Below are 13,049 nucleotides of genomic sequence, written 5' to 3' on the forward strand. Positions count from 1 at the left end.
CTGAATAACAGCACAGCCACCAATGTTGGAGCAATTAAGTTGTGAATACACAGGAGGCCAGAATTAGAGGACAGCAATTATTTCAGAGGATTGTGGATTGGAGGAGATTACAAGATTGAAAGGGGCAAAATCACAGAGAAATTTGAAAACAAGAATGAGAATTTTAAAATTGAGACACTGTTGGACTGAAAGCCAACACAGAGGAACAAGCTCAGGGGTGATAGTTTTGGCAATATAAATGGTAAATGCCACAATGAAGTGATCAGAGATGGCCTTGTGTGATCCACATTATGGAATCAGTAAAATGATGAGATTACAACGTGAAGGGGGTGGCTATGATTATGGGTTGTGAAGTATATATATAAAGGGAGAAATTTATTCTTACAAATCCAACCTTCGAATAATTTACAGAGGTAAATAAAATAACAGTAATGGTGGGAACTGAGAGTATCCATGAGATCAACATCTGAGCTGAAATCCTTGTTCAGTAGTCACACAAAATTGTAAAGATACAGATGAGACACTTATTTGAGTCTACTGGTTCTTTGGAGAAGCAAATCAACCTTTGCCACTCTCTCACCTTTTCTCCATAGCTTTGAATTTGTTTTCTTTTAGACACACCTTCCAGATGAAGCAGCAATTTACCTGCATTTCTCTCAATCTAGTCTACTCTATTTGTTGCTCACAATGTGGACTCCTCTACATTGAGATGACAAAACACAAACTGGGTGACCGCTTTGCAGAACACCCATTTTCTGTCTGCAAAAATGACCCCAAGCTTCCAGTTGCCTGCCACTTTAACACACCACGGTGGTCCCTGGCCAACATCTCTGTTTCCAGTATGCTACAGTGCACCAGTGAGGTTTGGTGCAAGCTGGAAGAATAGCATCTCATCTTCGCCTTGGCCACCTTACAGCTTTCAGGACTCATTGTCAAGTTCAATTAATTTACAGCCTGAACACCTCCATCCATGCCCTCTACCCACCCCATACCCCAGGCCCTATCTTGACATGGGTTGCTTTCAGCGTGGTCAACTCATCGTAAGACCACAAGAAATAAGAACAGGAGTAGGCTGTTCGATTTCTCAAGCCTAATTCACCACACAATAGTGACATTCCTCATGTCCACTTTCATGCCCTTCCCATAACCTTTGATTCCTCTACTGATCAAGAATCTGTCTACCTCAGCCTTACATTTACATTAGGATTCTGCCCTCACAGCTCTCTGTGGTAAGAAGTTTCAAAGTCTCACAGAAATTCCTTCTCTTCTTAGTCTTAAATTGGCCTTAATTCTGAGACTACGCCTTCTGGTCCCAGACTCTCCCATAAGGGGAAACATCCTCTCAGCATTTACTCTGTCAAGCACCTTAAGAATTCTATATGTTTTAATGATATCACCTCTCATTTTCCTGCTTATCTTTGTTCATAAGACATTAGCTCCATGCCAGTGAACTTTCTCTATACTGCCTCCAAAAGAATGATAGCATTCCTTAAATAAAGGGATCAAAACTTCTCACAGTACTCCAGATGTGGTCACATCAGCACCTTGTACAGTTGCAGTAAGACTTCCCTACTCTTATGATTCAACTCCCTTGAAAGAAGGACAAACATTCCATCAGCCTTCCTGATTACCCGTTGCACCCGTGTGCTAGCTTTCTGTGTTTCATGCGTAAGTACCGCCAAGTCGTTTTGTGTTGCAGCTTTCTGCAGATTCTTTCCATTTAAATAATGCCCTGTTCTTTTATTCTCCCTTCCAGGATGAACAACTCTGCATTTTCCCACATTACACTTCATTTACCAACTTTTGACCACTTAACCTATCAATATTTCTCTGTAAACTATTTGCATCTCTCCCTCAACCTACCTTTCCACCTATTCTTGTGTAGTCTGCAAATCTGACCAGAGTCCATTTGCTTCCTTCCTTCAAATCATTAATATATATCGTACACAACTGTGGTCCCAGCATGTGATGCACTGGTCATGGGTCACCGAAAAAAAAAATCACTTATCCCTCACTGTTTCCTGCCCATGAGTCGATTGTCTATCCATGCCAATATCCTACCTCCGACACAGTGGACTCTTACCTTATGGCTTAACCTTTTATGAGGCACCTTGTCAAATGCTTACTAGAAGTCCAAATCAACAAATCAATTGGCTTCCTTCCATCCACTCTGGTTGAGAATTCCTTGATAAACTCTAATAATAAATTTGTCAGACATGATTTCCCTTTCATGAAGCTATGCTGACTCTGCTTGATTAGATTATGATTTTCCAAATACGTTGCTATTATTTCCTCAAAAACTGATTCCAATACGTTTCCAAAAATAAATGTTAGACTAATTGGCCTATAGTTTTTTTGCCTCTTTCCCTTTTTGAATAGGGGCGTCATATTGGCAGTTTTCCAATCATCTGGTATTTCTCCAAAATACAATAATTTTTGGAAAACTACAACCAATGCATCACTATCTCTGTAGCTACTCCTTTTACGATCCTAGAATGCAAGCCATCATGGCCAGGGGAATTATCTGCATTTAGCCCCATTAGTTTATCTAATGCTACCGATGGTGATGGTACTTAATTCATCCCTTGTATTCTTTAGTATTAATGGGATGTTCAAAGTATCTTCCATCATAAAGACTGATGAAAAATATCTGTTTAACTCCTCTGCCATTTCCTTGTTCCCAAAATCATCGCCCCAGATTCATTTTATAATTGGCTTATGTCCACTTTGGCCTCTTTCTTCCTTTTCATATGTTTAAAGAAGCTCTTATTGTCTGATTTAACATTCCTTGCTAGTTTGTGCTCATAGTTTAATTTTTTTGTCTTGATTATCTTTTTAGTCCTCCTTTGCTGGATACTGAATTTATGTCTTTGAGGCTATCATTTACTTTAGCTTCCTAAATGCATTTTCATTTAATAGTCTCCTTAACATCCTTGGTTAGTCATGGTTAGGTCTATCACTCTCTCAGAATCTTCCATCCTTACTGGGATGTATTTTTGCTGAGAGTCATGAACTACCAGTGTTTGCCATTGCTTGCTTACTGTCATTTCTGCTAATTTATCTGGCTAGTTCATTCAGCTAACTCCATCTCATTTCATGGTAATTCTCTTTATTTAAGTTAACATTGTTGCTTCCAACCCAAGTTTCTCACTGTCAAATTGAATTTTAAATTCTATCATGTTATGATCACTACTTCCTAGGGGATCTTTCTCTCAAAGGTCATTTATTATATCTGGCCCACTACCCCTTATCAGATCCAAGATAGATAGCTCCCTGGTTGGTTCCATGACATATTGCTCTTGGAAACTATCCACAATGCACTCTAGAAATTTGTTATCCTAGTTACCCTTTCCAATTTGATTAATCCAGTCAACATGAAGATTAAAGTCACCCATGAAATAACACCACAGAGGCTGGTATCTTGTCTAGGGGAGGCAATGGCCTGGTGGTATTATCGCTGGACTGTTAATCCAGAGACCTATATAACGTTCTGGGGACCCAGGATCGAATCCTGTCTTGGCAGATGGTGGAAGGTGAATTCAATAAATATCTGGAATTAAGAATCTAACCATGACCATGAATCCATTGTCGATTGTCGGAAAAACCCATCTGGTTCACTGCCATCCTTACCTGGTCTGGCCTACATGTGACTCCAGGGCCACAGCAATGTGGTTGACTCTTAACTGCCCTCTAGGCAATTAGGGATGGGCAATAAATGCTGCCTAGCCAGTGACACCCTCATCCCGTGAATAAATAAAAAAAAAACCAAGTCACCCTTTATGTATACATGAAGCGTCCTTGACTACCTCTTCAGAACCAACTCTCAGAATGCCAGAATGCCTGACACTCCTCTTTTTATCTGTCAGCTAGGGCTCCCTGATTGGACCAGATGAACAGCTCCAATCAGGAGACTCATATTCTGTAAGGTCCAGCGGGCTGACCTCATTACAATCACAACATCCTCCCCCGAGTCCGAGTCCATACGCCAGTCTTTTTCGAGGAGAGCCTCTTGGGGTGTTTTAGCACCGGGCCAGGTTCCTCCAACTCAGCACCCGACATGGGCAGCGTGTAACACATGGGATTTTACCTCTTGCACTAGGAGTGTCTCAGTAGAAATTCACTTTCTTCTTCCAGTGGCAAAGGCGTTGAGGCAGCTATATCCATCATGTCCATCTCTGACTTGGAGGGCTTGTCAACACTTGATGGAGAGGGTGAATCCATGGATTCCGGCAACCTTTCCGAATGTTCCAAGGGGCAAGGCTCATTTTGCTCCTGCACCATGTGCAAAGTTGCAGCTTTTGTATGGTCCAGGTGCTTATTCAGGACCATCGCAACCATCCAAATTTTATATGTCACTGGTCCTGACTTTGCGTCGACCATGCCTCTTACCCATGCAGGGCCATTTCCATGGTTCTTATACCAAACTTTGTCCCCTGTATCGAACTGTCTCTCTCATTTGCTGGAGTCTTATGTCTGACATTGGTATTCCTGATGCCGTTTCACCCTCTCCCCTAGATCCGGGAAGATGAGACTTAACCATGTGCAAAATCGTCTATACATTACCAACTCTGCTGGTACTATCCTTGTAGTTGCATGTGGGATGGTCCTATAATCAAATGAAAATTGTGACAGCTTGGTATCCAACGAGGCTGTAGGCTGTTTCTTCAAGCCAGCCTTGAAAGCTTGCCAGGCCATTGGATAATGAATAGCATGGAGCTGTCCTTACATGTCAAATCCCATTCAACTTTAGGAAATACCCAAATTCCCTGCTGGTAAACGATAGCCCATTACCTGTGATCAACACTTCTGGGACTCTGTGCGTTGAAAAAGATGCGCACAGTTTTTCTATTGTCGTCCCCATCTTTGATGAATAAACTCTATACTTGTCCAACCGCTTTGAGTGGGTGTCTACAATGACTAAGAACATTGAGCCCATGAAGAGACCTGCACAGTCAATGTGCAACCGAGTCCAAGGTTTACCTGGCCATTCCCATGAATGTGGGGGAGCTGCTGGTGGTAATTTTTGTCCTTGTTGGCACTCTGGGCACTGCCCCACCAATGCGGCTATGTCTGCATCCAATCCTGGCTATCAGGCGTAACTTCTCGCCAAAACCTTCATTTTCGAGACCCCTGGATGACCCTGGTGGAGTGCAGCTAGTATCTGGTGGCAATCTTTGCTCGAGACAATCACTTTTGCTTCCCATAACAATATGCCATTTCCTACTGTGAGCCGGTCTCTATGGGTCCAAAAAAGGTTTCAATTCTAGGTGTGATGGTCCTTTGGTTTCCCTCATTACCACCAGTTATTTCAGTTTTGACATTACTGGATCCTTCTGTGTCCAAAGTCTGATACTGTCAGCTGTGACTGGGAGTGTGTCCATAAAATTTAATACCATTACAGGCTCTTCCATTGTGGGTACCACCGATGGTGTATCTGCTATTGGGAGATGGCTCAGTGTATCTGCATTCACTACTCAGCCAGCCAGGCAGTGTTCCAACTTGTAATTATAAGCACTTGGTATTACAGCCCACCACTGAATGCAGCCCGAAGCTATGGGTGACATTGTCTTGTCCTCTTTAAGCAGACCCAAATATGGGTTTGAAGACCGTTATTTTCATAGATTTACATCCGTAAAGGTATTGTTAAAACTTACTGACTCCAAATATGACCGCCAATCCTTCTTTCTCTCTCTGGGTGTATTTACATTCTGCATTAACTAAAGTCCTTGATGCATACGCTATTGGGCATTTGTCTCCATTGGGCCACCTATAAGCTAATACTACCCCGATGCTGTACAGGGAGGCAGCGCATGTTAATACCAGATCTTTCTTGGGAAAATAGCGTGCCAAGACCTTAGAGGATCATAGATGTTTCTTTACTTCACTGAAAGCTAAGACTTGTCTATGTAACCATTTACAAGGCTGACCCTTTTTTGGGAGTTGATGCAAATGTGCCAAAGAAAGACCTAAGCTCTGGTACAGCCGTGGGAGTCGGGGCACCTTTGATTGTCCTCACTTTATCTTCCAATGGGTGTAACCCAGTCTTTTTGACTCTGTAGCCCAAATAGGTCACTTGGGGTGCCTGGAACACACAGTTTTCCCTTCTAAATTGTATGCCCGCCTGGGAGAAATGTCTAAGGACTATTTCCAAGTTCTCTAAGTGCTTCTTGTTATTAGAATTCCCTGTTATTAGAATTTCATCTAGATAAATGGTGGCCTGATGTAGACCTTGCAAAATGTTCTCCATTGTCTGCTAAAAAATTGAGCAGCCTGACAATAGTACAATCCCTTATGGGTATTAATTTTAGCATACTTCTGGGAATCCTCGTCTTAACATAATTGCAAATAAACATGGCTCACGTACAGCTTTGTGAAGGGCAGCCCCTGCCAGCTTTGCATATAAATCCTTAGCACTGGACAGGCCTTGCAGAATCATTGAATTGCTCCCTGGTCAACATACAAGGTGGCCTTGGCTCCACTAATAGTCCCTAGACCTTCCTGGAAGACTTCTAGATATTTAGTTAAGACTTCACTCAGGCACCATTTTCTAATTGAAAAATATTGAGCCAATCTAGGTGAATCTCTTGCAACCAATTTGGGTGGCACAGTGGCTCAGTGGTTAGCACTGCTGCCTCACAGAGCCAGGGCTGGATTCGATTCCAGCCTCGGGTGACTACGCGTGTGGAGTTTGCACATTCTCCCCATGCCTGCGTGGGTTTCCTCCCGGTGCTCCGGTTTCCTCCCACAGTCCAAGGATGTGCAGGTTAGGTGGATTGGCCACGCTAAATTACCCATATTGTTCAGGGATGGGCAGGTTGCATGGATTAGCCATGGGAAACGCAGAGTTACAGGTAGCTAGGGTGGGTCTGCATCGGATGTTCTTCAGAAGGGTGGTGTAGACTTGTTGGGCCAAATGGCCTGTTTCCACACTGTAGGATTCTATTCTATTCTATTCAGGGTTGGAAATTTATCCAGCTGCGAAAAGCAGTTTACCATTTGTTTAAAATTCCTACAAAACTTGACCCATCAGCTTCACAATCAGTACAACGGGTGCTGCCCATTCCACAAACTGAACAGGTTTGATGATACCTTCACCTTCCTGCCTCCTGAGTTCTGCCTTTACTTTTGCCAGTAAGACAAATGGCACTGATTCTTTATCAGAGCTGCTCTGATGAAGAGTGATCTAGACTCAAAATGTTAGCTCGCTCTCTCTCCACAGATACTGCCTGACTTGCTGTGATTCCAGCATTTTTGTTTCCCGAACAAAGACATGATGTAAGAAATGTTGACCCCAACTCAAACACGACTATTGTGAACAAATTTCTTCAAGAACATGTTTTATTCTCGTTGCCACTGAAATAACTCCAGAGGCTGGTGTACCTTTCCAAGTTACCCTTTATTTACAAATCAAGAGTCCTTGACTCTACTTCTACCTCTTCAGAGACAGGTCTCAGAATGCCAGAATCTCTGGCATTCCTCCTTTTTACCTGTTAGGCAGGGGTCCCTGATTGGACCCGATTAACAGCCCCAATCAGGGAACTCATATTCTGAGGTCCAGCTGGCTGACCTTGTTATAACCACTACAACTCATAATTATTACTGTATTCTTTTTACAATCTTCTAATGTTTGTTGATTTATAGACTTTCCTACAGACAGGCTACTGTTTGGCGGACTGTACACAACTCCTACCAATGTCTTTTCTCCCTTGCTGTTTTTCTACCTCTACCCAAACGGATTCTAAATCATTTGAGCCTAGATCATCTCTCACAACTGTTCTCATTTCATCTCTTATTAACAGTACAACCTCACCAGCTTTTCCATCCTTCCTATTTCTCTAAAAGGTCGAATATCCCTGAATGTTGAATTCCCAGTTTTGATTTCCTTGTAACCATGATTGAGTTATGGCTATGAAATCATACTCATTTCCCTCAATTTGCACCATCAGATCAACCTGTTCCAAATGCCTGACATCAACATAAATTCCACCTTATCCTAGCTACTGCCGGTTTTGAAGAACAGTCACTGGACTCAGAACGCTAACTCTGCTTTCTCTCCACAGATGCATGTAACACAGTCCCACATGGCAGGTTGGTTAGCAAATTAGAAATGTTTGGGATTGATTAGAAGTTGGCTAAAAAGTAGGAAACAGAGGGTAGGCAAAAATAGACATTTCTCACATCGGAGGCTGGTTGTAAGTGTTGTTCCCAAGGTGCTGGGATCCCTGTGTTTTCTGATTTATATAAATGATATAGAGATGGGGTGTTGAAGGCAAATCTCTAAATTTGCAGATGACACTAAGCTAGGGAGAATAATAAATTGTGAAGATGATGCTGAACGACTTCAGCAAATGGACAGACATCTAGCAGATGAATTTCAATATAGAGAAATGTGAGATAATGCATTTTGGTACAAGAAACAATAGTCTCAATGGTGCAACTTTGAGGGGAGTACAGAAGCAGAGGGACCTCAGGATTCACATGCATTATTCTCTGAAGATGGCCAGGTAACTTGAAACAGTTGTTATGAAGGCTTATAGGATCCTTGAGTTTATCAATAGAGGCATGGAGTATAAAAGTAAAGAAGTGATGCTACATCTTACAAAATCATTGGTCAGACCACATTTGGAGTACTGTGTTCTGTTCTGGGCACCTTATTTAAGGAACAATGTAAAAACCCTAGAGAGTGCAACGGAGATTTACTAGAATTAAACCAGGATTGAGGGAGTTTAGATATAAGGAAAGATTAGAGAAATTGGCTTTATTCTCCTTGGGGCAGAGAAGATTAAGAGGTGGCCTTATTGACGGTTCAAAATTATGGACAATTTTGACAAGGCAAAGAAGGATATTCTGTTTCAACTAGCTGATATGTCAGTAACTAGAGGTCACAATTTCAAGATTGTCAGCAAGAAAGCTAGGAGTGAGATGAGGCGAAACTTTTTTTTAAACTTAGTTGTTAGGATTTGAAATGTACTACGTGGGAGAGTGGTAGAGGCAGGTTCCACACGGGGTGTTAAAAGAAAGCTGCATGTATATTTGAAATTGATGAATTTAGGGAGCTACAGGGATAGGGCTGGAGAATGCAACTAGCTTTCCGGAGCTAGCACAGACATGATAGGTCAAATTGCCTCTTCTGTACTGTAAATTCTATAATTCTATATGCTGCCAGACCTGTTGAGTTTTTCCAGTAATCTTTGTTTTTTGTACCAGCTTCTTCTATGTATCCACATAACCAAAGTGTTTCATTCCTGGAACACTTTAAATATCTTCACTTTCTCCAATTCTTTAGAAATCCTTCCTAAACTGCAGTGCCAAGAATTGTGCAAAATACACCAACTCTGGTTGAAACATTGTTTTCTAAATTTTCCTTGTACACCCATATTCAAGTTGTTAATTATATATCAAGAAGAATAGTGATTCTAGTACTGATCGTCTGGGAATCAAAAAAGAGTCATATAAGGTTTGAAATATTCACTTTGTTTCTCTCTTCACAGATACTGCCAGATCTGTTGATTAGGTGGATTAATATTTAGCTTAAAATGTGACATGAAGAGTAGAGTTTATGTTCTCCTTCTACTGTGATATTTTATGGGATGGGGTGAAGGAAGGGAGATGGATGTATCATCAAGATGGCCTTCAGCTTGGCTGAAAGAACAGCCAGGATAAATAAAACAACTGGGAGGAATTAGTACTGGGAAAGAAAAGGGGAGAAGGACTACAGAGACATTATTTGGAATCAGTGAGGGTGATACAGCAAGAAAGACAGATTGCTCAATATAATCAGAGAAAGGTTATAGAACAATAGGCCATCTGGCCAATTATGTCTGTGTTGACTTTCCAGTCCTAATCCCTCGACCTTTCCACTTTCTCTCTTACAAATAATTATCCGATTCCCTTGCATTCCGAATTCTAACCACTTTCTCTGTAAAATTGCTTTTCCACTGTTGTTTCTTTTGCCAGAAACCTTAAATCGTTATCCTCTGATTTTTGGTCCTTCCACTAAAGGGAACAACTTCTTCCTATCTGAGCTGTCCCAAACTTCATGAATTTGAATAACTCTGTCAAAACTCTTAACAATTCCCTCTCCAGAGAAAAGAAGCCAGCTTCACGAATCATCCAGTATGGTCTAAAGGGATACCCAAGGCCTAATGGATCGAGGGAACAGGTAACAGATATATTAATTAAGAGTTAATTACATGTGATGATTGGTAATTAATATGTGAAGCTAGCAATCAGTGCTTGTGAGTTTATACAGTGTGGTGAACTGGCATAAAGTGCTCACTAAAAGTGTGGAGTTGCACTCTGTTCAAAAACATTTATCTTCTTTGGCATTATATTGGTAGCACAGGACAGTTGGGATAAAATATAAAGTTTCAGGGCATGAATGCACACCCATGTCTTCTGAAAATGAGCTTTATGACCAGTGGAAATTGAAGGAACCATACGGACCTGGGTTACTTCTTTACCAATGAGAAAACAAGGCCTTAGCACTTTTGTTACCATACAGAAGCAGAATAAGAAGCAATGTTATTTTGGAATTAAAGCCTGATAATTTGATTGTTAACATGCATGGATAAAATTTTATCAAAAAGATGATTTATTGACTGCTTATATGGTCAGATTTTAACAACTTTAGAAAGGCTGAGGAAGAATTTTTAGATTGCTTGCAAGACTGCAGAAATTTCATTTAGAAATTCCCTAACCTGTACTAGTTTTAGTTATTGTGTTGTATTCCAATTCTTGTATTGTGCCAAACAATGAAGCATAGACAAACTTCTAGTTTTGACAGGAGTTAAATTTGCAGATAAACATACACTGCTATCACAAATGTTGGAACACTAAAGAATTCCGAAGAAAATATTCCTTTCTAGCAGTGTTCATACTTCGAGGGCGATTGGCAATACATCATACAGGACACAAAGTCAGCAAATTGGTGAGACTGTCTAGATACAGATCACAGGTGACAGTACAAAAGGAAAACTGTAAGAGATGTGAGGACAAGAATGCTATTGGCAATTTTCAGAAGCAAAGAGAATGTGTGCTTTGCAATAAAAGAATGAACCCCAGAAATACTCAGGGCATAGACCCTCAATGTTTCAGGTGTGATCAAAGTGCCATTACGCCATGAACTGTCCAAAATGGTATCAGCATTTGAAACTAAACATGAAGTGGAAGATTTGGAGGAAGAAGATATAAATGTGTGAACAAGGAGCAAGAATAAGCTACTTGGCCCTTACAGTCTGCTTTGCCATTCATCCCCTTGGTAATCAAGAATCTATCCACCTCTGCCTTAAAAATATTTAAAGGTTCTGCATCCACTGCCTTTGAGGAAGGGAATTCCAAAGATTTGTAACCCTCTGAGAGGAAAAAAACAGTTTCCTCATCTCTGTCTTAAATGCGCGACCCCTTATTTTTAGACTACGACGCGTAGATCTAGATTTTTCTCCTTTCCACATTCACCCAGTCAAGTACCCTCAGGATCAAATATGTTTCAATTAAGTCACACCTGATTCTTCTGAAATCCAGAGTATACAGTCTAGCCTTTTCTCATAAGGCATTCTGCTCATTCTAGGTCTTAAACTAGTAAACCTTCTCTGACCTGCTTCCAATGTATTAACATCCTTCTGCAAGTACTGTGATCAGTACTGTAGACAATATTCTAGATGTGTCTTACCACTGCACTGTATAATGGAAATACACATCAAAAAGAGGGCATTTTATTAGTCACAAGAAGTTTCAGCCTAGTAATGAATGTGTTGCCAGCACAGTTGTTCAATTGTGCAATATTTGCACTATATAGATAAAATTAAAGTCTCCATAGTTCCAGAGATGATAGGGCTGACCTCTCATTGTAGAGAGGTGACTGGTGGTGAGTTGAACCTGAGGTCATCACATCTTAGGCGAGGATGAGAAGGCAGGAACGTCATGGTAACCTCAGCCAGTGCGGAAATGAACCCGCACTGTTGGCATTTCTCTACATCGCAATTACAAATCAGCTATCCAGTCAACTGAGTTAACTAACTCCCCAACCCACTATGTATAGTGACAGTAGATGCTTTGTGTATCTACAGAGTGTGGAATAGACTGGCTAAAATGCTATCAAGACTCTCTCAGTAATGAGGATCTGGACAAAGTTAAAGAATTTGGGAGTTCTGCCAGTTTCCGGTTTGGGGATAACAACACACTAAATCCTAATGAATAGTCATTCCTTGTAAAATAGTCAGAACCAATCATTTTATTAATACAGATGTAGTGTCCAATGAAATACTGTTATTATGTAGGCCATCAATGAAAAAAAATGAAAATGGTTACAAATAAAGCTGTTGTATTTGGAAATTGTTTTGCATTTGCAATATACACAATTTGGAGACCATTTTATTCCTTTATTGGAACATAATCACTCCGCTAAAGAAATTAAAGTAGTTTTGACATTGGGGGTGGGGGGAGGTATAGAAATTTATAAGACAAAATGTCAGTTGCATTAAAATTACATAGCGAATTTGCCTGCCTTCCCCCCACAAAAGGTTAAAAATGTTAAAATACGGTGCAAAAAAGGGATAGGAAGTACAATAGGCTGACAAGTGGTGTTCCGTAAGGGTCAGTGATGGGGCCACAACTTTTCGCTGTATATATTAATGATCTAGATGAAGGAACTGTGGGCATTCTGGCTAAGTTTGCAAACGATACAAAGATAGGTGGAGGGACAGGTAGTACTGAGGAGGTGGCGAGGCCGCAGAAGGATTTGGACAGGTTAGGAGAGTGGGCAAAGAAGTGGCAGATGGAGTACAACGTGGGAAAGTGTGAGGTCATGCACTTTGGTAAGAAGAATAAAAGCATGGACTATTTTCTAAATGGGGAGAAAATTCAGAAGTCTGAAGTGCAAAGAGACTTGGAGTTCTGGTCCAGGATTCTCTCAAGGTAAACTTGCAGGTCGAGTCAGGAGTAAGGAAGGCAAATGCAACTTTGGTATTTATTTTGAGGGGACTTGAATATAAAAGCAGGGATGTACTACTGAGGCTTTATAAGGCTCTGGTCAGGCCACATTTGGAGTA

This window comes from Rhincodon typus, chromosome 5 (genome assembly GCF_021869965.1).
Source record: "Rhincodon typus isolate 14 chromosome 5, sRhiTyp1.1, whole genome shotgun sequence".
NCBI classification, from domain to species: Eukaryota; Metazoa; Chordata; class Chondrichthyes; order Orectolobiformes; family Rhincodontidae; genus Rhincodon; species Rhincodon typus.